Source organism: Marmota marmota, unplaced genomic scaffold (genome assembly GCF_001458135.2).
Source record: "Marmota marmota marmota unplaced genomic scaffold, marMar, whole genome shotgun sequence".
Lineage (NCBI taxonomy): Eukaryota > Metazoa > Chordata > Mammalia > Rodentia > Sciuridae > Marmota > Marmota marmota.
Genome location: NW_026000142.1, coordinates 21,257,166 through 21,279,244, shown reverse-complemented (window position 1 = coordinate 21,279,244; position 22,079 = coordinate 21,257,166). Strand labels below are relative to the sequence as shown.

The 22,079-nt window shown below is 38.9% G+C and overlaps 1 protein-coding gene, 1 non-coding gene and 1 pseudogene across 4 annotated transcripts in view; 1 reads left to right on the top strand and 2 right to left on the bottom strand.

The window, feature by feature from the left end:
* The window catches only part of Znf800 (zinc finger protein 800), a 192,237-nt gene that overhangs the window by 8,742 nt on the left and 161,416 nt on the right, over positions 1-22,079 (top strand). The gene's annotated exons all lie outside the window — the stretch shown is intronic.
* On the bottom strand, positions 2,750-8,336 carry LOC107144416 (annotated as a pseudogene).
* Positions 15,490-15,596, bottom strand: LOC107144514. Its single transcript, XR_001503806.2, has one exon. It is a non-coding gene; the product is annotated as a U6 spliceosomal RNA (small nuclear RNA).

The following is a 22,079-nucleotide window of genomic DNA, read 5'->3' as shown; positions in this document are numbered from 1 at the left end:
AGCAAGCTCTCTATTACTGAGCTACATCCCGAGCCCCTAGAAGTAATCTCTCTATGAATGCTTTGTTACCCACACAAATCAGAATTTATGATATCCCAGGAAAGTATCTTAGGATATCAAGCTAATTATAATAGATTATCTTCATTTCCTTACCTTGCCCCCTCTGTATCTGGGATTGTTGTTATTTCCAGGTAGTTGTGGTCAGAATAGAAAAGATCCAAAGTTATGGCTGCTTTTCTAGAACTGAATTCCTGTGCTTTTTGACTTTTAAAATAATATCAACCAGGCAAAGATTCAGTTCAATTTCTGATTAGTAGTTTTTAAAAAAATATATTTTAGTTATACATGCACACAAATATCTTTATCTTGTTTACTTATTTTTATGTGGTGCTGAGGATTGAACCCAGTGCCTCACGTGTGCAAGGCAAGCTCTCTGCCACTGAGCTACAACCTCAGCCCTGATTAATAATTTTTTGTTAGACAAAATTAATTTTATTTTAAAATAAAGATTTTAATTACTATTAGTCTTATAACTAGTAACTAGTAACATTAATATATACATCCAAGTTTAAGCCATTGGTTATTTTTTATTTTGTGTGGTATTTTTTGTTTTTTTTTTAAAGGACCAAATAAAAAATTTGGTACATCAAAATATAAAAATTGTCAGGTGCACTGGCATGTGTCTGTAATCCCATCCACTCAGGAGGTAAAAGCAGGAAGGTTACAAGCTTAAGGCCAACCTGGGAAATAGTGAGACCTGTCTCAAAAAAAAAAAAAAAAATTAAAAAATTTTGAAAAAAGGAATAAAAAGGATTAGGGTATAGCTTAGTGGTGGATTGCCTGTGGGTTCTGTCCCCCAATACCACAAAAACAAAACAACATAAAAATTGTACATGTTAATAAGGATGCCATGTGATAATTCTGTACATGTATGCTTTGTGTAATGTTTAAATTGGGTTAAACTTCTGTTTCCACAAACATTTGTCATTTCTTTGTGATGTAAAGATACAAAGTTTAGCTTTTTTAAAATATACAGTAAATGTATATGTATATTTATTTATAGTCAAGCTAATATGTAACAGCACACCAAAAGTTATTATTCTTCTCTAATTTAGTACCCACCAATCAACCTTTCCCTGCCTCTGCCTCCCTGCTACTCTCCAGCCTTTGGTGACCATCATTCTATCTTCCATGTCTGGCTTATTTTACTTAATAATCTTTAGTTTTATCCATGTTGTTACAAGTGACAGATGTCATTCTTTTTTTATGGATGAATAGTATTCTGTTGTGTGTATGTGCCACATTTTCTTTTCTTTATCAGTTGATGGATACTTAGGTTGTTTCCATTTCTTGGCAGTTACGAACAGTGCTTTTATAGACATGGGAGAGCAGGTATCTCTTTGACTTATTGATTTCCTTTTGGATGTATATCCAGTAGTGAGATTGCTAAATCATGTAGCAGTTCTATTTTTAATTTTTTGAGGAACCTCCATATCATTTTCCATAAATGCTATACTAATTTAAATTCCCACCAACTGTACAAGGGTTCCCTTTTCTTCACATTCTTACCAGCACTTATCTTTAACCTTTCCAACAGGTATGAGATGATACCTCATTTTGGTTTTGATTTGTATTTCCCTGACCAGCACTTATCTTTAACCTTTCTAACAGGTATGAGATGATACCTCATTTTGGTTTTGATTTGTATTTCCCTGATGATTAGTGGTATTGAGCATTTTTTTCATATACCTGATATATGAAAAACAATGTCATTGATATTTTGATAGAGATTGCATTGAATTTGTAGATGTATGTCTTTTGAGAAACATCTACTTGGGTATGTTGCCTATTTTTTGATTGGGCTATCTGGTTTATTGCTATTGTGTTTGGGGACGTTCCTTATGTATTCTGGACATCAACTCCTTATCAAAGTATAATTTGCAAATAGTTTTTACTCTTCTGTAGGTTGTCTTTATGGTCTGTTGATTGTTTTCTTTGCTGGGCAGAAGATTTTTAGTTGGATATATTGCCACTTTTCTACATTTGCTTTTGTTTCTTGTGCTTTTCAAGTCTTATCCTAAAAACTGATGCCCATTCCAATGTCCTAAAGCATTTCCCTGTTTTCTTCTAGTGGTTTCATGGTTTCAGGTCTTACATTTAAGTCTTTAACCCATTCTGAGTTGGTGAGCAATAGGGGTCTAGTTTCATTCTTCTGCATATGTACACTCAGTTTTCACAGCACCATTGATTAAAAAGACTGTCCTTTCTTCAATGCATGTTTGTGGCACTTTTGCTGAAAATCAGTAGGCCATACATGTGTGGGTTTACTTCTAGGCTCTTCTGTTTCATTGGTCTATATGTCTGTTTTTATGCCAGTACTATTCTGTTTTGATGATTACAAGTTGGTAGTGTATTTTGAAGTTAGTAGTAGAATGCTTCCTGCTTTGCTCTTTTTGCTCAAGGTTACTTTGATGATTTTATTATTATTTTTAATACAAATTTTAGTATTTTTTTAAAGTTCTGTGAAGAATGTCATTGATATTTTGATAGAGATTGCATTGAATCTATATATCACTTCGGGTAGTGTGAACATTTTAACAGTATTGATTCTCCCAATCCATGGGCTTTCTGTGTATACTCTTCACTTTCTTATATCAATGTTTTATACTTTTCATTTTCTCTCTCGCTCTCTTTTAACATAAATTAACCCACTTATTATAGGCCAGGGATGTCTCAAATGACAGAGCTTCTACTGGTCTTTCAGTTTCTTCAGTCTTTTTGATGGCTAACTTGACAGTGATGGCATAAGTGGTGTTGTAGGTCCAGGAACCACAGTGCCAGGTCCCTACAGCTCTTCTCTTCATCCTGGTTTTGCCCCAGAAGAAACAATTGAATTTCGTGTGCTGGCTGATTTTCAGTTTCTTTTTCACCATTTTCTGAAGGGAGCCATCATAGTGTATCCCCTATTTACCAACAATTCTAACCTTCTTGCTGTGTTTAGCCTTGTTGCATGACCGAGGTCTAAACCCAGAGAGCAGTACTGGGGGTCAAATCGAGGGCCTAGCACATGCTAGGCAAATGCTGTACTACTGAGCTACATTCCAAGCCCTTTCTGCTTTATTTTAAGATAGGGTCTCACTGAGTTTCCCAGGTTGGCCTTGAATTTGCAATTCTGTCTCAGCCAAGTAGCTGGGATTACAGGCTTATACCACCATGCTTGATGAGATTATGCTCTTCATTGTAAAGATCTTTCACCTCTTTGAATTATTCCTAGGTATTTTATTTTTTATAGCTAATTGCAAATGGGATTGCTTTCTTGATTTCTAGTGTTCAGATAATTTGCTATTGGCTACTGATATTTGTATATTGACTTTGTATCCTGCAAGTTGGCTACATTTGCTTATTCCAATATTTTCTTTTTTGTGTGGATTATTATTATTATTATTATTATTTTAAATATAAGATTGTATAATCTGCAAACAATGACAATTTGACTTCTTTTCCAATTTGGATGCCCTTTTTTTCTCTTGCCTGATGCTCTTACTAGGACTTCTACTACCATGTTGAATAAAAATGGTAATGGTGAAACTGGGCATTCTTATTTTGTTCCATGTCTTAAAGAGAAGACTTTCAGCTTTTCCCCATTCAATATAATTATCTGTCAGGTTACTATATATGGCCTTTATTCTGTCCTTATATGCCTAATTTATTCAGTGTTTTTATCATGAAGGGATGCTAATATTTTTCAAATGCCTTTTATACATCTGTTGAAATCTATTACATACATAGACGCTCCAATATTGAGTGCAGATATATTTTTCATCTGGTTTTTGTGATCATTCTGTTAATGTGTTGTATCACACTTATTGATATGTATATGTTGAGCCATCCTTGCATCCCTGGTGTGAATCCCACTTTATGATGGTGAATAATCTGTTATGTGTTTTTTTTATTAGTGCATTGTAATTATACATAATATTGGGATTTATTTTGACATAATCATGCATGTATAGAATATAATTCCCTCCATTTCAGTAGTCCCCAGCATTTCCTCTTTCCTTCCTCACTCCCCCTTTTCGTTGCCTTCTACTCTACTGGTCTTCCTTCTATTTATGGATTTTTTTTTTAAAGTAGTGATTTATAAATATATATAAAGGTGAAATTAATGTGAGTAATGTTTTTGATGTGCTGTTGGATCAGTTTACTACCTTTTTTTTAAATGGGGGTGAGAATTGAACCCAGTGCCTCACACGTGCTAGGCAAGCGCTCTCCCACTGACCTACGACCCCAACCCAGTTTACTAATATTTTGTTCAGGATTTTTACATCTGTGTTCATCAAGTATATTGGACTATAGTTCATTTCTTTCTTTCTTGTGTTCTTGTCTGGTTTTGGTATTGGGTAATGCTGGCCTCATAGAATATGTTTGAAAGAATTCACTACTCTTCAGTTTTTTGGAATAATTTTAGGAGAATTGGTATTAGTTTTTCTTTAAATGTTTGGTAGAACTAGCCATGAAGCTGTCTGGTTCTGGACTTTACTTTGATGGGAGACTTTTTTTTTTTTTTTTAACTGATTGAATCTTGTAACTCATTATTTGTCTATTCAAGTTTCCTTCTTTTCTTGACTGAGGACATTGAGCCCAGGACATTTTACCACTGAGCCACATCTTAGTCTTTTTAATTTTTTATTTTGAAACAGGGTCTTCTTAAGTTGTTTAGGGTATTGCTAAGGTGCTGAGGCTGGCCTCAAACTTGTGATCCTCCTACCTCAGCCTCCCAACTTTCTGGGAACCACCATGCCCATCTCAAATTTTCTATTTCTTCATGATTTAGTCTTGGTAAAGTGTACATGTCTAGGAATTTGTGCATTTTTATAGGTTTTCAAATTTGTTGGTGTATGGTTTTCATAACAGTCTCAAATAGTCCTTTGTATTTGTGTGATAGCATTTGTAATGTTTCCATTTTATCTCTGATTTTACTTAGTCTTCTCTCTTTCTTAGTCTAGCTAAGGGTTTGTCAATTTTGTTTATTTATTTACTTTTTTTGAAAGAACCAGTTCTCTGTTTGGTTGATTGTAGATCAACAAATAGTCATTTGTATTTGTGTGATAGCATGTATAATGTTTCCATTCATCTCTGATTTTACTTAGTCTTCTCTCTTAGTCTCGCTAAGGGTTTGTCAATTTTGTTTATTTATTTATTTACTTTTTTTGAAAGAACCAGTTCTCTGTTTTGTTGATTGTAATTGTTTTAGTCTCTTTCTTTTATGTCTGTTCTGATCTTTTTTATTTCTTCTAATTATTTTTCTTACTTTGTAGTTACTTGAGGTACAGTAATAGGCTATTTGAGATATTTCTGCTTTTTCATGTAGGTTTTGATTGCTGTAAACTTTCCTGTATCCCACAGATTCTGGTATGTTGCATTACCATTTTCATTTGTTTCAAAGAACCATCCCTCTTGGTTTCTTCATTGATTCATTGGTTGTTCAAGAGTAAATTGTTCAATATCTATGTATTTGTGTAGTTTCCAGTTTTTCATATTATTGAATTCTGGTTTTATTGCATTGTATGAAAAGATGCTCAGTATGATTTCAGCTTTTTAAAACCTGTTGAGACTTTTTTTGGTGACCTGTCATCTGGCCTATGCTGGAGAATGTTCCACATGCTGATGAGAACACGTATTCTGTAGTTGTATGGAATGTTCTCTGTATATCTGGTAGATTCATTTATCTGGTCAAGGATATGATTTAACTCTGTTGTTTCTTTGTTGAATTTATGTTTGGATGATCTGTCCTCTTGTATAGGAGTCTACCTCTTACTTTAGATCTATAAGATTTGCTTTATGTATACTGATGCTCCAATATTGGGTGCAAATATATTTCGAATTATATTTCCTCTTGCAGAATTACCCCCTTTATCATTATATAATGACCTTCCTTGTTTCATTTTTTTAAAAAAATATTTTTTAGTTGTTTCACATGGCCTTTATTGTATTTATTTATATGTGGTGCTGAGAATCGAACCCAGTGCCTCACACATGCTAGGCAAGTGCTCTACCACTGAGCCACAGCCACAGCCCCCCCCCCCTCCCGTTTCTTTTTATTGCTTTGGATTTAAAGTTGATTTTATTTAAATATGGTGATTTCTACATTTTGATTCCACTTGCATGGAATGTCTTATTCTATCCCTTCATTTTCAGTCTATATATCTTCAGAGGAAGTGAGTTTCTTATAAGCTGCATAATAGTTGGGTCTTGTTTTTTCATCCATTTAATCAAAACCATCTTTTTTTTTTTTCCCAGTGCTGGGGATTGAACCCACGGCTTCAGGCATGCTAGGCAAGCACTCTACCATTGAACTACCCAGCAGCCCACTCTGATTTTAATTAGATAAAAAGCACATATTTACATTTAAAGTAATTATCATAGACAAGATCTTAATATCGCCATTTTGTAATTTATTTTTAATATTATCATAGTTCATTTCTTACTCTTACAGTCTACTTTGGTAGTTAATTGATTTACTCTCCTGATTCCATATTCATTATGGAATGAACTTTGTGGTTACCTTGAATCTTTAAAAATATATCATTGATGATAATTAACTATTTTGAAATGATCGAAACTTAACATGATTGTAAAGTTAAGAAACAAAGAAGGAATATATATTAACCAAAACTCTAGATTTCCATTTCTTCCCATATTTTGAATTTTTATGTCCCATTTCACATCTTTCTATATTGCTTATCTCTTAACATTGTTATGTTATTTAATTGTTTTGTTTTTAGTCTTCCTACCAAAGATATGAATGGTTTAGAGCATTCTGAATTTGTATACTTTCTCTTACCAGTGAGTTATATACCTTCCAATGTTTTCTTCTCATTAATGTACCTTTCAGTTTGAAGGACTCCCTTTAGTATTTCTTGTAGGCCAGGTCTGATGGAGATATATTCTTATAGATTTTGTTTGTCTGGGAATGTATTTATCACTCCTTCATTTCTAAAGGATGACTTTGCTGTGCAAAGTATTCTCAGTTGGCACTTTTCCCCCCTTCATATCACTCTTGGCTTGTGAGGCTTCTGCTGAGAAGTCTGCTGTCAGGTAGGACACTTAAATATCTTGTTTTCTCTTGCTTCCTTGAGAACCTTCTCTTTATCTTTTACCTTTGAAAACTTAATTATAATATGTCTTGGGGTAGACTTGGTTGAATTAAATCTGACTGTTACCCTTGATATTTCTATCCTTGGATATAATTTTTTTTTCCATTGGGAAAGACCATATGTAAAGTATTTATTTTAAAGGTAGCAAAGCAGCCTTAAATTCTTCACCTGACAGTTGGCCCGTACTAGTTACCATTTGTTTTTTTCTAGTGCCTTTCCATTTGTAACGTCTTCCCTTCTTTCACCATTGTGCTTAAGGTGGGCCACAAAGTAAGTTAGAGAGAAAACAACAAACTAGTTTTCTTAAATTTCATTCTTCGAGAAGCCTGCAACAGTATACCTTTTGAGAAATTCAGGCTTTTTGTTTTTTGGAACTGGGGATTAAACCCATGAGTGCTTAACCACTGTGCCACATCCTCAGCCCTATTTTTGTATTTTATTTAGAGTCAGGGTCTCACTGAGTTGCTTAGGGCCTCACTAAGTTGCTGAGGCTGGCTTTGAACTTGGCAATCCTCCGTCTCAGACTCCTGAGCTGTTGGGATTTTAGATGTATGCTACAACACCTGGCAAATTCATGCATTTTTTTTTTAAAAAGAAATTTGCTCTACAATGTACAAAAATTATGTAAGAAATGAAAATTAATTAGAAAACTGAAGAAGTATCGTCCTACAAAAGTATATTTTCTTTCAAGTCATCTCAAGATTAAAAAAAAAAAATCTCCAAGTAATGACTCTTCTTTATTCTATATACTGGATATTTGTATCCTTTAGGTTTGGGGGGGAAGTTTTTTTGTTATGATTTCTTTGAATAATCTTTCTATTTTTTTGGCATTCTCAAATACCTCTTGAACCCCAATAACCCAACTATTTCCTCATTTAACACTGTCCCAAGATTCCCGTAAACTTTCTTCATTCTTTTTTCTCCTCCATCTGTGCATTTTTGAATAACCTGTTTGAACTCATTCATTCTTCTGTTTGCTCTATACCACTACTGATGACTTATCACATTTAAAAATTTTGCTTGGTGTTTTCTTTGACTCAATGATTTTTTGAAATTGCTTCCATTTCTTTGTTAAGTTTCCTGGTTAGAGTATTACGTATTTTTTTCTGTGTTTTCTTGAAGCTTGTTGAGCTTCAGGACAACATCTGTTTTAAATTCTTCATCTGAGAGTTTGTCCATACTGGTAACCATTTGGTTGGTTTCTAGTGCCTTATTTTGACCTTTAAATGAGGTCATGATTTCTGGAAAGCCCTTTATGCTTGGTGTGCAATGTCATCAGGGCACTGAAGGATTAGGTATTTATTCCAGTCTTGGTCATCTAACTTTGACTATGCCTGTCTTTCCAGAAATTCTAAACTGGCTACTTATTTTCTCTGAGCCTGTAGTCACTTCTGCTATTTTAGCCTAGATAGCACTAGTGCAGGTGCAGGTTTACCACCAGGCCCACTGTAGGTGTGTTGTTATTGTTTCAGCATAAGAGGGTGATCCAAGCACAGGTTTGTCTCATATCTGCATTTGGTTTGTTGCTGGACATGAACCAGGGTCATATTTCAAAAGGGTAGTCCTTATTCCCAGGTCTCTCCTTGGGGCTTGGGTAGGCTCAGACACCTTTTCCACAGCCATCAGCTTATGGTCAGGCACTGTGGGATTCTTTCTGGCTCTGGGCAGAATTACCCTGCCTGAACCATCCTAGGTTTCTGTGCCATGCCTGTGGCCATCAATACTATGAAATCTTACATACCCTGAACCCATAGCCTGCCATGACTGGTACTTCCCAGGGCCAGGACAGTAGTATGGGTTGCCTACTGCTGAGGTAGACTTGTGGCCCAAGACTGCTGCAGCCTGCCACCAGTAGTGGAATAGAAGTCCAGTAGACTGGGGCTGCATGTCTCTGCCTTGCACTGGGCCTGTTACTGAGGCTCTGTCTGTGGGCATTGGTCTGGGGATGGGCTCATGATCTATCCAGTATTGAGTTTCACCAGCCAAGCTCTGACTTCTAAGGAACCCTATCCTACTGCCAGTAATGAAGTCTTGCTCCATGCTTTTCTGTCAGAGGTTGGAGTAGTGTTGGTGGAGGTAGTCTTTTGGTTACTAAGGTTGACGTTAAGCTGGGTTGTGCCTTAATCTCACAGGCACAAGGACCTGCACACTCTCAGGGGTGCAGCCAAGATTCATGCCATAGTTGGCAGCGATGCAGACTGAAGTACATGTGTGTCCCACAGGGATGCAGGTCTCTGCTGGTGCTGGCACAAGTCTGGAGGCTCCATCTTTGGCCTGAGGATAGTTGTATTGCCCAAGGTTGAGGGGTAGGGATGGAGCAGTTCTTTGGCTGCCGAGGCTGATGCTAAGCTTGGTTGCACCTGAGTCTCACACCCTCAGGGACCTGCACAATCTGAAGAGGGGAGCCCAGACCCACTCTAAGGCTGGCAATGAGGCAGTCCCACCTGCATGCAGTTTTCCATTTGATGATATGGGCAGGTCTGAGGCTTCTCGGTGAGCTCTGGCCTATGTTTGGGGCTTTCAGTTTTAACTGAGTGCTGTGTCTCACAGTGCTGGGCCTGGCACTAGACTCCAAGATAAAGCCCTGTGCTTATATTGGTGCCCTGATCCCAGCAGATGGAATTTTGCTCACTCTTCCTGGACCCTCCTCCAGGTTGGAGGAGTAGTGGTGGAGCCAGTCAGCCTCCTGGATAAGGCAGTGTCAGCAGCTCAGCTGAGCATAGGCTTGGCGAGAGGGGTTGTGGGGCTGAGATGGTACTGTTTCAAGTCTAAGACCTGGACTTAATTCCCTCTCTGTTCCCAAAGCAGGAGGCATCCCACTCCACCTGCACTGTGCTGCTTGGAGAAGTGAAGCAGGCAAATGTTTCCTTACTGTTATCTTCATCTTTTCTTATATTATGCTGTCTTCCTTAGCTCTTGTGAAGATAATTTGATGTGTGAGTAGCTATTCAAATTAGTGTGTCTGAGGGGAGATAGTTGCTGAAGGATCTCAGCTGCCATCTTGCTTTACCTCCCTCTGATTATTTTAAGATTGCAAGTGCTCCCAACTGCACTACGACATTGTGTTCCTTCCTTCCCTTAAAGACATTTAGAGCCTAGAGACAGACAACATTAAGAGATACATAACTTCAAAGCTCCTTGTCTCTGCACCTGTTTCTCCAAAATAAGTTTTCCAGTTATTTGACTGGTTTGCCTGTCATGGGTACATTAAGAAGGGTAGGGAGAAAAGGAGGTGGGGAAGAGAGAACAGGAGGGAGAGCTCAAGAAGGAGAGAGAGGGAGAACTGGGATTAAAAGGAGTTAGAGAAAACTAATTTGTCCTTGTACTGTCATCCCAGAATGCCAGGCAATATATGAGGAGTGTCCATAAGATAATAAGACTGAACTTAACTGTTACCATACAAATCAGAGGAAGATGGCTGTGAAAAAGAGATGGAGGGTGAAAGTGGAGGGAAGGCAGTCTGATCTCTCAATGATAAGGGTTTTCTGCTCTCCTTTCCTGTCCCTGCTGGATCTCTCCAGTCAGGGGAACAAGCATGCCTGTCTTGCTGTGGGTGCAGTGAAATTCCTATCAGTTACCCAAACTCCAAGCCTTGTTTCCTGAAGTTACTATTCCAGGGTGGGTTTGCCAATTCCTCTTCAGTATTCCAGCCTCCACATGAGTCATGTACACCTGTTTAATCATTTACTCCTCATAGGTGCCACCGTTCCTCATTTTACAGATGTTAAATTTGATGAAGATTGTGTAACTAGTAGATATTGAGATTATGTAACTAGTAGATATTAAGTCTGATTAATTCCAAAGCCTGCTCAGCCTAGGTGTGCATGCACCTGCCTCCTCAGCGCCTGGGAGGGTCAAGGCCTGTCTACATAGATTTCTAGGGCTGGAGAGATTGATCTCTAGGCGAAACTTGGCTGGAAGTATTCAAAAATGAAAATTGCTACACTGTAGATTTGAGCAGCAAGAGTGGTTCCTCATAAGAGCCCCAATACTGCTGTGTCCCCAGTTTATCGATAATTGCTAATTTTAGAACTCTGATCATTCTAACAATAAAAGTGGGAGTGGGTACTGCTATTGCTACATGTGTTTCAAGGATAATCTCTGGGAAATAGTTTGGGAATTAGAAACAGAATCCTAATAAATAGGCACTTTACTCAATCTTCAACCTACTTTCCTCCTCCTCCTCACCCCTGCTCCAAGGCAGCCTGGTGGTTTTTGTAGCAAGGCACACAATGAAATCCCAGTCCAATCTCCTACAGCTGTGTGACCTTGGCAAATCACTTCTGAGTTTACTTTTCTTCTAATGGGGATAATTCTACCTGTTTCATGGTTATATACTCAGATTAAAGAAAAACTAAGCACACAGAGCTAGCACACAGTCTGAAGTGAAATAGGTGCTAGAACACATTTGCTTCTTTTTCCCCAACAATGGTAAGTGGCAGAATTAGGAATCAGACTGAGATCTGGATTTAAATCCAGTGTTTCTTAGACAAAATGTTGCTGTAAATAAAAGGACAAATAGCTGTCTTTGCTATGAGGCAGTCTGCCATTATTTTCCCTGATTATTAATCCTCACAACAGTCTTGTTTTGCAGGTAAGGACATAGAAGCTTGGCAAGGTGAAATGAATTGGCCAAGGCCCAGAGCTGGTCATGGCAGAATCAGGAATCAAACTTGTATATGAACCCTATGACCCAGGCCCTCTCTGCTGTCTGGGCTGTCTCCCCAGTGAGGGCCACCTGGAATATTGAAAAAGTATCACACTCAGAACTTTAGGGACAGCTTCAGTGGCAGCTGACTGCTTCACAGTTTCTCAGAAGCCTTCTATATTCCTAGCAGCAGAGCTACTTCACTGTAAAAATTATAACTGTGAATTTGAGTTGTGATACCCCCAGTTTTCCTAGGACCCAGATTTCCTGAGAAACCCAAATATCAAAGGTTCCAAAAGTACCAGAAAAGCAAAGGGCACTTGAGGCCAATGACCATCATAAGAAGAAAAACCCTGTCCCTTAACTTTAGCATGGAGACCTGCCAAGATTTAGGGTAAATCCATTCATCCCTTTGGCTTACCAGCAAGAGACCAAATGGTGTCTCTTTTGTATTCAACAAATTGAATTTGAATACTAGCACTGCTTTACATGAATATGAATATGAATGTTTTGTGTAGATTACGCATAAATTTTATGTCAACTGAGGTAATCTAAATACTATTCCTAGTGTTTAGAATAGAGTGCATTGATTTACCCACTTCAACAGTTATCAGGCCTTGAAAAGAGCCTTCAGTCTCCATAATCATACAGGCCCTTTCAGGGAGTCCTGCCCAGGTATTCTGTTTACCCCACTTGTTTATCTGTCCTATGTGGAGCCTCAGAAAGCTGAGATGGAATACAAGATGAGCCTGAGGGCCAGATTACTTTGGTTATTGTTTTTCAGTGCTTACATTCTATTATCTGGTGAGTTTTAATTTTTCAAATTGAGTATTCTAGGCACATTATCTCTGTAATCAATGGTCCTTCTCTATATTTCAGCCCGCCATAGTGAAACCTAACTTTGAGGTTAAAACTTGATTCCCTGCTTTTGCTGGGGTCTGTGTAAGTTTGCAGGTTTCTGCAGATGAGAAGTGTTGCCACAGACCTCAGCAGCTCACTGTCAATTTCTTTCTGGGTTCTTATCTCGTGAATTTAAAGAATGAAAACCACAGACCAGGACCAGTAAGTGTAAGAGTAGGATTTATTGGAGAATAGAAGAAGGAACAGAACTCTTGAAGTGTAGGAGGGGACCCAAGAGCAAGTTTTCTTGTGCTGTTGGTCCAAAAATATGCTAATTAGGGTTTGGAAAAGTAATACTATTGGTTATCCCTGAATCCCATTCAGGTTTGCCTTACTTACATTTTCTCCCCTGGGAAAGCAAGAAATTGAAGTCATTTAATTGTGTATGCTCAGTGGGGGTCTGGAGCTGCAGAGCTGTGGGGAGTGGTTGATTATACTGGGTCCAGGCAGAGCCATGATGGTATGACAGATCAGTGTGCCTTGGCTCAGCATGGCACTGGACCACCCTGCCTCAGGCCTGCTGTGCTTCAACCCCACGCTGGCCTAGCAGGCTCCAAATGGCTGGGACCCATGCTTGGCACCTGCACTCCAGCCCTCTATGCTGTGGCTCTGCTGCTCCACCCATCCCCTGCCACTTATTAGCAGGGATCAGTGGATTGGCTGCACAGCTTGGTGGCCAGGAAGCCATGTCAATAATATGACCATGTCCTTTAAAGGTCAGCTAAAATATCACTTCCTTCATGTGGATTTTTCTGATCCTAGAGATGTTTGGGTACTTCATCCTCTGAAGTACTTCAACACTTTGTCCATCCTGACCTTATGTGCAAAATTGATTTCTTATACTCCCAATAAATCTCTCAAGGTCATGCTGAAACCAGAATTTGAGATGAACCTGATTCTTTGCTTCTGCTGGCAGGTAGGTCCATGTAAGCTGCAGGCCTCTGCAGCCTAGAAAGCCCTTTTTAGTGTTAGTGACTAATCATAGCAGGGAATGCCTGCTGGCATCAGCTTCAAGGGTCACAGCCAGCAAAGCCTGATTCTTCTCCACTTTTATGGAGTGGCTATTGCAGCTCTTAGTGTTGCAGCTCTAAATGGTGGTTAAGCCCTCCAGTGTTTCAGGAGACAACAGCAGCTTATTGCCAACTTCTTTCCAGGTTCTTGTCTCCCAGATCCAAAGAATGAAATTCATGTAACAACAGAAGGCAACAGTGAAAGGAATAGGATTTATTCAAGTGTGAAGAATGGAAACAGAGCTCCTAAAGGGGTAAAAGGGGATCCCATAGTATGTTGGTGCTTAAATGTGTTGGTCTAGGGGTTTATATGGCATTGAGTTAATACTATTGGCCCAAATTTATGCCAATCAAGATTTGGAATAGTGCCAATGCTATTGGCTAGCCCTGCAATCCTGTTCAGGTCTGCCCTGCTCCCATTTTCCCATAGCTCATCAGAAGTGGGAGGCTGACGTTCTTGGATGGACTGCTAGTACTGTGTGGAGTGGGCATCTTCACTGGCCTGGGCCTGGATGCCTCAGGCAAAACAGGTTGGTGAGCCCTGGCTTACCTCAGCCCTGGCTTGCTTCAGGCTCATACTGGCCCATGCTAGCTGTTCCACCTCTAGGCTTCCTGGGCTGCTGCTTCACCACTGCTTCTAGGGTGGGGAGTAATGGGGCTGGCTGTGTGGCTTAGCTGCCAGGGAACCATGTATATCTCATGTCCCATTCATCTTGTTCTCAGGATGTTTTATATCCTTGCATATAATAAGTGTTCAATAAATAGCCAAATCAAAAGCCAAGGGACTGAAAAAGTTCCAGTCTTATATTTCAGAGTGAGAGATTTAATACTTCTAGTCTTGCTTAACCCACTGGACTGATTTCCTGCTAGTTATTCTTCAGGAACATTCATGGACGTGCTGTTTCCTTAAGTCTCTAGGACTATGCCTAGAGTTAACTTTGGGTAAAATTATTTCCTTTGGATGTTAGAGGAGTTGGGGAACTAGATATGGTACCATCATTGTATTCTCTTCAGAGCTAACAGGAAGATCGCTGAGAAAAAGAGAATATAGCACGTAGGAAGTGCTGAAGCTCAGATGCAAAGCCAACTATGGGATTCAGGTCTCTTTTGAGACAGGGTCTTGCTCTCTTGTCCAGTCTGGTCTCCAACTCCTGGGCACAAGTGATCCTCCTGCTTCAGTCTCCCAAGTAACTGGGACTATAGGCATATGCCACTGTGCCTGGCTACTGTAACTCCTTTTTGTTTTTTAGTTTTAAATTTCTTTAATTCTTGTTTAATTATACACTTGGTTTTTTAAGTCTTATTTTATTGGTTCTTTTTCACTATATACAACATTAAGATTCAGTTTGACATAATTATAGAACATGGAATATAATTTACTCTAATTCAGTTCCTAGTACTTCCCCTTTCTCTCCCCTTTTCCCTCCCTAGTCTCCTTCCCTCTATTTTACTGATATTTCTGCTATTTATAGGTTTTTTTTTCAAATTAGTGTCTTGTGAATGTACATTGATGGTGAGATTCACTGTGGTATATTCATATATGTACATAGGGAAATTAGGTCAGATTCATTCCACTGTTCTTCCCTTATCCTGTTCTTCCTCTCTCTCCTTAATCTTCTTCATTTAGTTCACTGATCTTTCTTCTATTTTGATGGAACCCCATACCCCTCTTTACTCACTCTCTCAGTCTCTTTTCCCCCTTATTTTGGACTAGCTTCTGCATATCAGAGAAAACATTCTAAGGTCTTTCTCTTTGTTGTTGTTGTTATAAACATATAATATGGAATGCTTCACATATTTGCATGTCACCCTTGCACAGGGGCCATACCAATCTTTTCTGTTTCAGTCCAACTTTAGAATATGTGCTGCCGAAGTGAGCACTCTAAGGACTTACTCTTGATGAAGACCCAGCACTAAACCTGATCTCAAGAGAATTAAGGACTTTCTTCTCAAATTCTTCCATGGATGTAGTAAAGGTCTTGGCAGTTGGAATTTTGTCTTTACTCTGATGCCTAGGCTTAGAAATAAACCAACAAAAAAGTCAATTTTTAAAAATGAGTTGGTTCTTTAGTCCAGCACCTAACTTCTAAAGAGAAACTAGCCAAGATATGCTTGCCTGGAATGAGGTAAGAGGAGAGAGTGGCACAATGTTTTGATGAGTCTTCCAATGAGCTTTCTGGGCCTTCCTCTCACATCTTGGTCATTTCTTGCAGATGACTAAGGGTCAGTGAGTCCTCTTGATATGGAAGAAAACAGCATTTTCAGTAATTAGTGAACCATATTGTGGAGGCACCTGGTTCCAAAATCACTCACATCAGCAACCCCAGGTCATTCAGCCATTGATTTACTCAGGTCATATCTGCAAGCCATAAAGTTGAATCTTATGATTTTTCTTGTGATATTTCTTTTTTTCTTTTGTAGTTGGACACAATACCTTTATTTTATTTATTTTTATGTGGTGCTGAGAATCAAACCCACCCCCTCAGACATGCTAAGCGAGTGCTCTACCACTGAGTCCCAGCCCCTCTTGTGATATTTCAAGTGGCGGTGTCCACCTTGGCCCAAAGGCCTAAGGAATCAGAGCCTGATCTGCTAATCAGAGAAGATTGACTAGATTGGCACAAGTCATGCTGCCTCTATGCTTCTGTCTTTATTTCAGCTCTAAACTCTGTACACTGAGAGTGGGATAGCCAGTGGATCATGAGGGTGAGGAGACTGGGGCGATCCAAGATGGTGATAAAAGACTCCAGGACATGAACCTGCTCATGAATGATGGCCAAACCTGACAGTGGCTTAGGTGGGGAAATACATCCCACACAGAAGAAAAGCATGGAGCCAAGACTTGCACAGCACAAGCCCAGTTAGCTTTGATGGGAGGGCAACTTTTATGGAATCACAGAATATTAGATCTGAAAGGTATGTTAGAGCTGGTTTGGTCAGGTTCCTCCCTTAACAGAAGAGGAAAGCAGGATCTATACATGACGGATTGGCTCTATCACAAGTGGGGCTTAGTAGTGAAGTAAAGGCTCTTATCTAGGATGATGGGAAGTGGCAGGGTGGCAGGCAGAGTGGGGCATCAGATTTGATAGGCCTGGTCTAGCAGAGCCACACTAGACACCAGGAGGACTGCAGGTGGTAGTTCCATGGATGTGTGAATCTTCCCTAGGTCTCTTTAAGAGATATCAGAAGGGAAAGGGAGAAACCAGAAGGATAGTGCTGTTAATAGAGCCAACTAAGGACAACTTACTCAGAAATTTCCACCTATGAGTGCTAGTTTATAAACCAAAATTTTAACCTACCCATAGGTGAAGCTTGGAGCACTTATGTTATATCACTGTTCAAAAGACTTGGTGAACTAATATATCCAGAGACTGTACCAGGCCTTAGAAATGCATCCGATCAATGTTAAGCACAGAATATAGGTAAAAAATAATGATTATAATTCAGTGTGGCAAGTATAATGGAGGATTACAAGAAAGATACAGGACATTGAACTTAGTCTGTAAGGAGTCAAGAAACTAATGAGAATGTGATGCTTAGACCAAACTTTGGAAGATGAGGATCAATTGGTCTTGGCTACATAGATGAGCAGCAGTGGTGAGAATGGGGAGGGCATGTGTAACAGAGAGAGCAGATTAGCTTATTTTTTACAGTATCCTTTTGATTCAGCTTCCTGAACTGCAAAAATTAGGACTTCAAAAACAGTGTTTGTAATTTCCTCTTGCAACTAGTTAATGGAGGTAATTAAAGCTTCACTAGAGGTTAGATTTAGGAACAGAGTTGAATGGGAGAAAGTGGGTAGCATGAGAGGCCTCCAACATACTGGTGTGGATCCACCAGAAGCACATGGCTCAGAAGCCAGCAGGCACTGTGTCTTACTGCTCCCCAGATCATGGCAAAGGGTGTGTGACTTCCAGACTCTGAGCAGAGCAGCAGGGAGGGGATGGTCCCCATATCAGAGGAGAAAAAAATGCCTTCAGAGCATATCTGGGTGGAGAGGTCTAGAAATGAGTTGAAAATAGAGTTTAGTAATTCTAGAGCACAGCTTGGAGTAAAGAGTTGGGGTCCAGCAATGTGCCATAGGTAAAGTGTGATGACATCACTCAGCAGATATGTGCAGTTCATTTTGCAATGAAGTAGGTCAAGGGAGGTATCTGTCCCATTGAAGAAAAAAATTTTTGGAAATAATTTGATATTTACTGAAAAGATTCAAGAGTAGTACAAAAAACACTCACCTGTACTTTACCCACACACCTAATGTTAACATTTTGTCCCATATGCTTTAGCCTTTGTATGCACTCTTTGCACATACATATTTTTTATGAACAGTTAGAGAGTAAATTGCATATATCATGTCTTTTATCCTTTAAAGCTTCCATATTTCCTAAGAACAAAGATATCTGCTTAGATAACCAAAGTACAGTTAGCAAGGTCAGTAAATTTAGTATCTATATAATTCTATAATTTACCATCTTCAGTCCAATTTATTTATTTATTTATTTTGGTGCTGAGCATTGAACCCAGCTGCATTCCAATTTATTAATTAACCCAATAATATCCTTTGTAGGATTTCCTCCTCTATGATGATGCCAAATAACCTATAAATGTTGTGCATCAGGTCTCAGAATTTGGAGTTTTGTTTTCCTCTGGGTCCATCAGCATAAAATAAAGTTTGGAGTTCTCCTCTTCAAAAAAACAAAATAAAGCAAACACAAGAGCTGAGGTTGTGTGTCTCAGTGGTAGAGCACTTGCATAGCATGTGTGAAGCACTGGGTTCAATTCTTAGCACACATATAAATAAATAAAATAAAAGTCCATTGACAACTAAAAAATATTTTTAAAAAAACCCACAAAAATTATTTTGGTGCTTGCTCAAATTTCCCCAGGTTTTGTGAGTATGACTCTTGTGTTCTTGTCACATGCCTCCATCATTTTGGGGAGTCTTTTCTTACTTTCCAGCATAAATACATGTTTCTGGCTCATCTCATACTTTCTGTCCCCCAGCCACGAAATCACCTGTTTGTCCAGAGAGCCCTGACTCCTTCTAATAGTGACTAGTATTTGAAACCAATATATGGACACTGTATGAGCACACTGCTAGTAAGGTGTCTTTGTTTACAGGTACTTACAGTGAACAGAACTAGGAAATGTGTGCATGTACTGTATATATACATGTATATACATATGCTTCCCTATAGCTATATACATACACATTTTAGAAATCATGAGTTTATGAATTAAGAATATCTACAATTCTAACCTACTTCAATAGGGCTCTTCTTTACCATCTCTCATTCTGTATTTGGATTTCATTGCTTCCATAGCAGGACCCTGAGATGAAGTCCTTTCAGTGTTTCATTAATATTAAACATCTCATTAACAGTTAAAAATTAGGTAGTGAAAATACATAGAGACAGATGTGGAACAACCAGGAAGGGAGTGTGTGTCAAGCCCAGGGAGAATGAAGTTACAATCCCATAGAATGTTATTTGAGAGAGGTTCTGTGGGTGAAGTTGTTCAGGGAGCAGGCTCAAGTATAAATCTGGAACTCAGAAGAGAGTTCACAACCATAGATGTAAATTTTAGAGCCTTTGCTCATTCAGTGGACAAATATTTATTAGACTCGTATTCTGACAGGCATTGGTGATGCATAAAGTGATGAACAAGAAAAAGCTGTCATGAAGCTTGTCTATTTATTGCACCGGATATGATTTTAGATGGTGATAGGTACTCTGAAGAAAATAAAAGAGAACATTTGATGAGAGATAAATGAGGGATGAATGGGATGGTTCAGTGCTTACTTATCTTTGTTAAGGAAAAACTTTTAAAAATCTTTCAATTTTATATATATATATATATATTAGCATAGTTATTGATAAAGTACTTATTTGGCATGTATTCTTTGCCAAGAACTGTGCTGGGCATTGGGCAGGGAACAGGGAAAAAAGTAGATAGGTTTCCTCTAAAGCTCATTGTATTATGGGGTAGACATATGGGGAATACATTATTATTCATAAATGAATAATAATAATCAAAGGAATGATTATCACAAATATTTAAAGAAAAGGATAAGTTGCTATGCAATCATTTAAGAAATTCCTGGTGGACCTTTGTGGCTTATCTCTCCAGGACTCATTTGGTCCATTTCCTATAATCCCAGTTTGGGTTTGGATTTGGGCTTAGTGACACATCCTATACATAACTCTCAGCATCAGGGGAGACTCAGTCCTGCCTGGCCAAGCAGAACATTACTTTTCCATAGCACCAAAGATTGGTTTTAAAATAGGATTATGCCTGGAGCCAAGTCATCCAAACCAATAAAACTAAACTTTTGGAGAAGTAAATCCATTCTTCCTATTTTATTTGAATATAAAAGAGGAAGCTGGAGCTGTTGCAGATATCTTGACACCATGAAATATAAGCTTCTCTGAGGATAGAGCCAACATGGAAAGGATGAGGCAAAGAGTTGGTAAGAGAAGTAAGTCTTGATACTTTTCAAGGCCAGAATCAAGCCTTAAGCTAACTCTGGACTTTGTAGTTACCTGAGCCTGCTTGGGTTGTTACATATGACCAAGATGATTTGGAACATAAATGAGTCAGGGAAAGTTTTCTTAGGGAAGGGACATATAACATGAGACTTGAGAGATGAGTAGGAATTAAGATGACTAGAAAAGAGGTGGCAGAGGAAAGAGTATGTATGTGCCCAAGGGCCTCAAGCAGTGGAAGCAGCAGAATGTGGGAGGAACAAAGGGAGGCCTGAGTGCAGAGAGGACAGATCACTAAAAGAAAATGAGACCCTTTCCATACAGAAGGTTTCAAATGTGTTAAAAATAAAGAGAACAGAATAATGAGTACCCTTGTACCCATCATCCAGCATCAACTGTTATTAACTAGGCCATGCTGTTTCATTTGTACCTGAATCTCTTGTTCCTGCCTGACTTCTGGCTCGGTTATTTTTAATCACAATGGAATACATTTTTAAAAAGGTGACACTTAGGCTAAAATATAAATATTTGAGCATAAGGAAGCAGCCATTTGAAGATTTTTAGGAAGAACATTCCACACAGGAGAAATAAATATAAAACCCCTGAGATTGATACAGACTAGAGTTTCTTGAGAGACACAAAAGTAGACCAGAGTGGCCCCAGTGGAAATAAAGAAGGAGAATGTGATAAGAGATGAAGTCATGAAATTAGTCTCATGGAGGCCTTGGGGTAAAGGTAAGGAGTTTGGATTTTTTTTTTTTTTTAATTTTAAAGCCCTTTACAGCAGAGGACACTACCTTCTGGTTTATCCTTTAAGACACCCTCTCTGGCTACCATTTGAATGATGAAGTAGGAGGTCAGATTTTGTCTCTGGGTTACATTAACTATTCCCTCTGTGCTCCATCAAGCCTAGCAGTGGTAACATGTCTTATTGTTGCCAGCCTAGTAGTACTAAATTTTCCCTAAATCTTGCTGTTTTGGTGTTCTCTAGAGGAACAGAATCAATAGGAAGTATGATTATAAAAAGGGGATTTATTAGATTGCTTTATACAGCCAGAGGCTGGACAGTCCACAATGGCTATCTGCAGGCCAGAGAGCTGGAGGAACAGTAGCTGCACAGTTCAAGATGCTGATGACTCAGAATAAGAGGGATCAATGATGCTACCCAAGTAAGAGACCAAAGGCTTCTCAAAACTCCCTGGAGAATCACTGGCAGAGTCTGCTTTGGAAGAGTGAAGAAGCTGGAATCTGATATCCTCAGGTGATCACAGCAGCAATCAAGAACCTGTTCAAGAAGAATGGAGCTTGCATCTGCTGCTGCTTCCTTGTTCTTCCAACTTTTAATCCATCCAAGCTTCGAACCTATTGGATGGTGCTGCCCACACTTAGGGAGGATCTCCACTTCAATTCACTATTCCACATGACAATCATTCCTAGACACACCCAGAAGCCTCTTAATCTTTTATATCCCTTAATCCAATCAAGTCGACAATTCAAATTGATCATTACACTTGCCCTGAAGAATGTCCTGTAAAAAGTCCTTTTATTAAACTATTCCCATGACCCAATTTGATGGTGCCATATACTTCCTTCTAGGAACCTGACTTTTGAGTCAATGGAATATAGATGATATGAAAATTATGGGCCTCAGTGAAAGCCACGGAGGACAGGTCTCGGGCACATAACTTTTAGAGTTGGACAGGGAAGGAGGAGTCGTCATTGGAGACCAGTGAGAAAAGGCCCATTAAGTAGAACTTGAACCATGTTAGTGTGGAGTCACCAAAGCCCAAAGAAAGCACATCACAGAAGGAGAGCTCACTGTGTAAACGGCTATGGGAAGTTCAGGAGAGGGAGACTGAGAACTGCCATTAGAATTGGC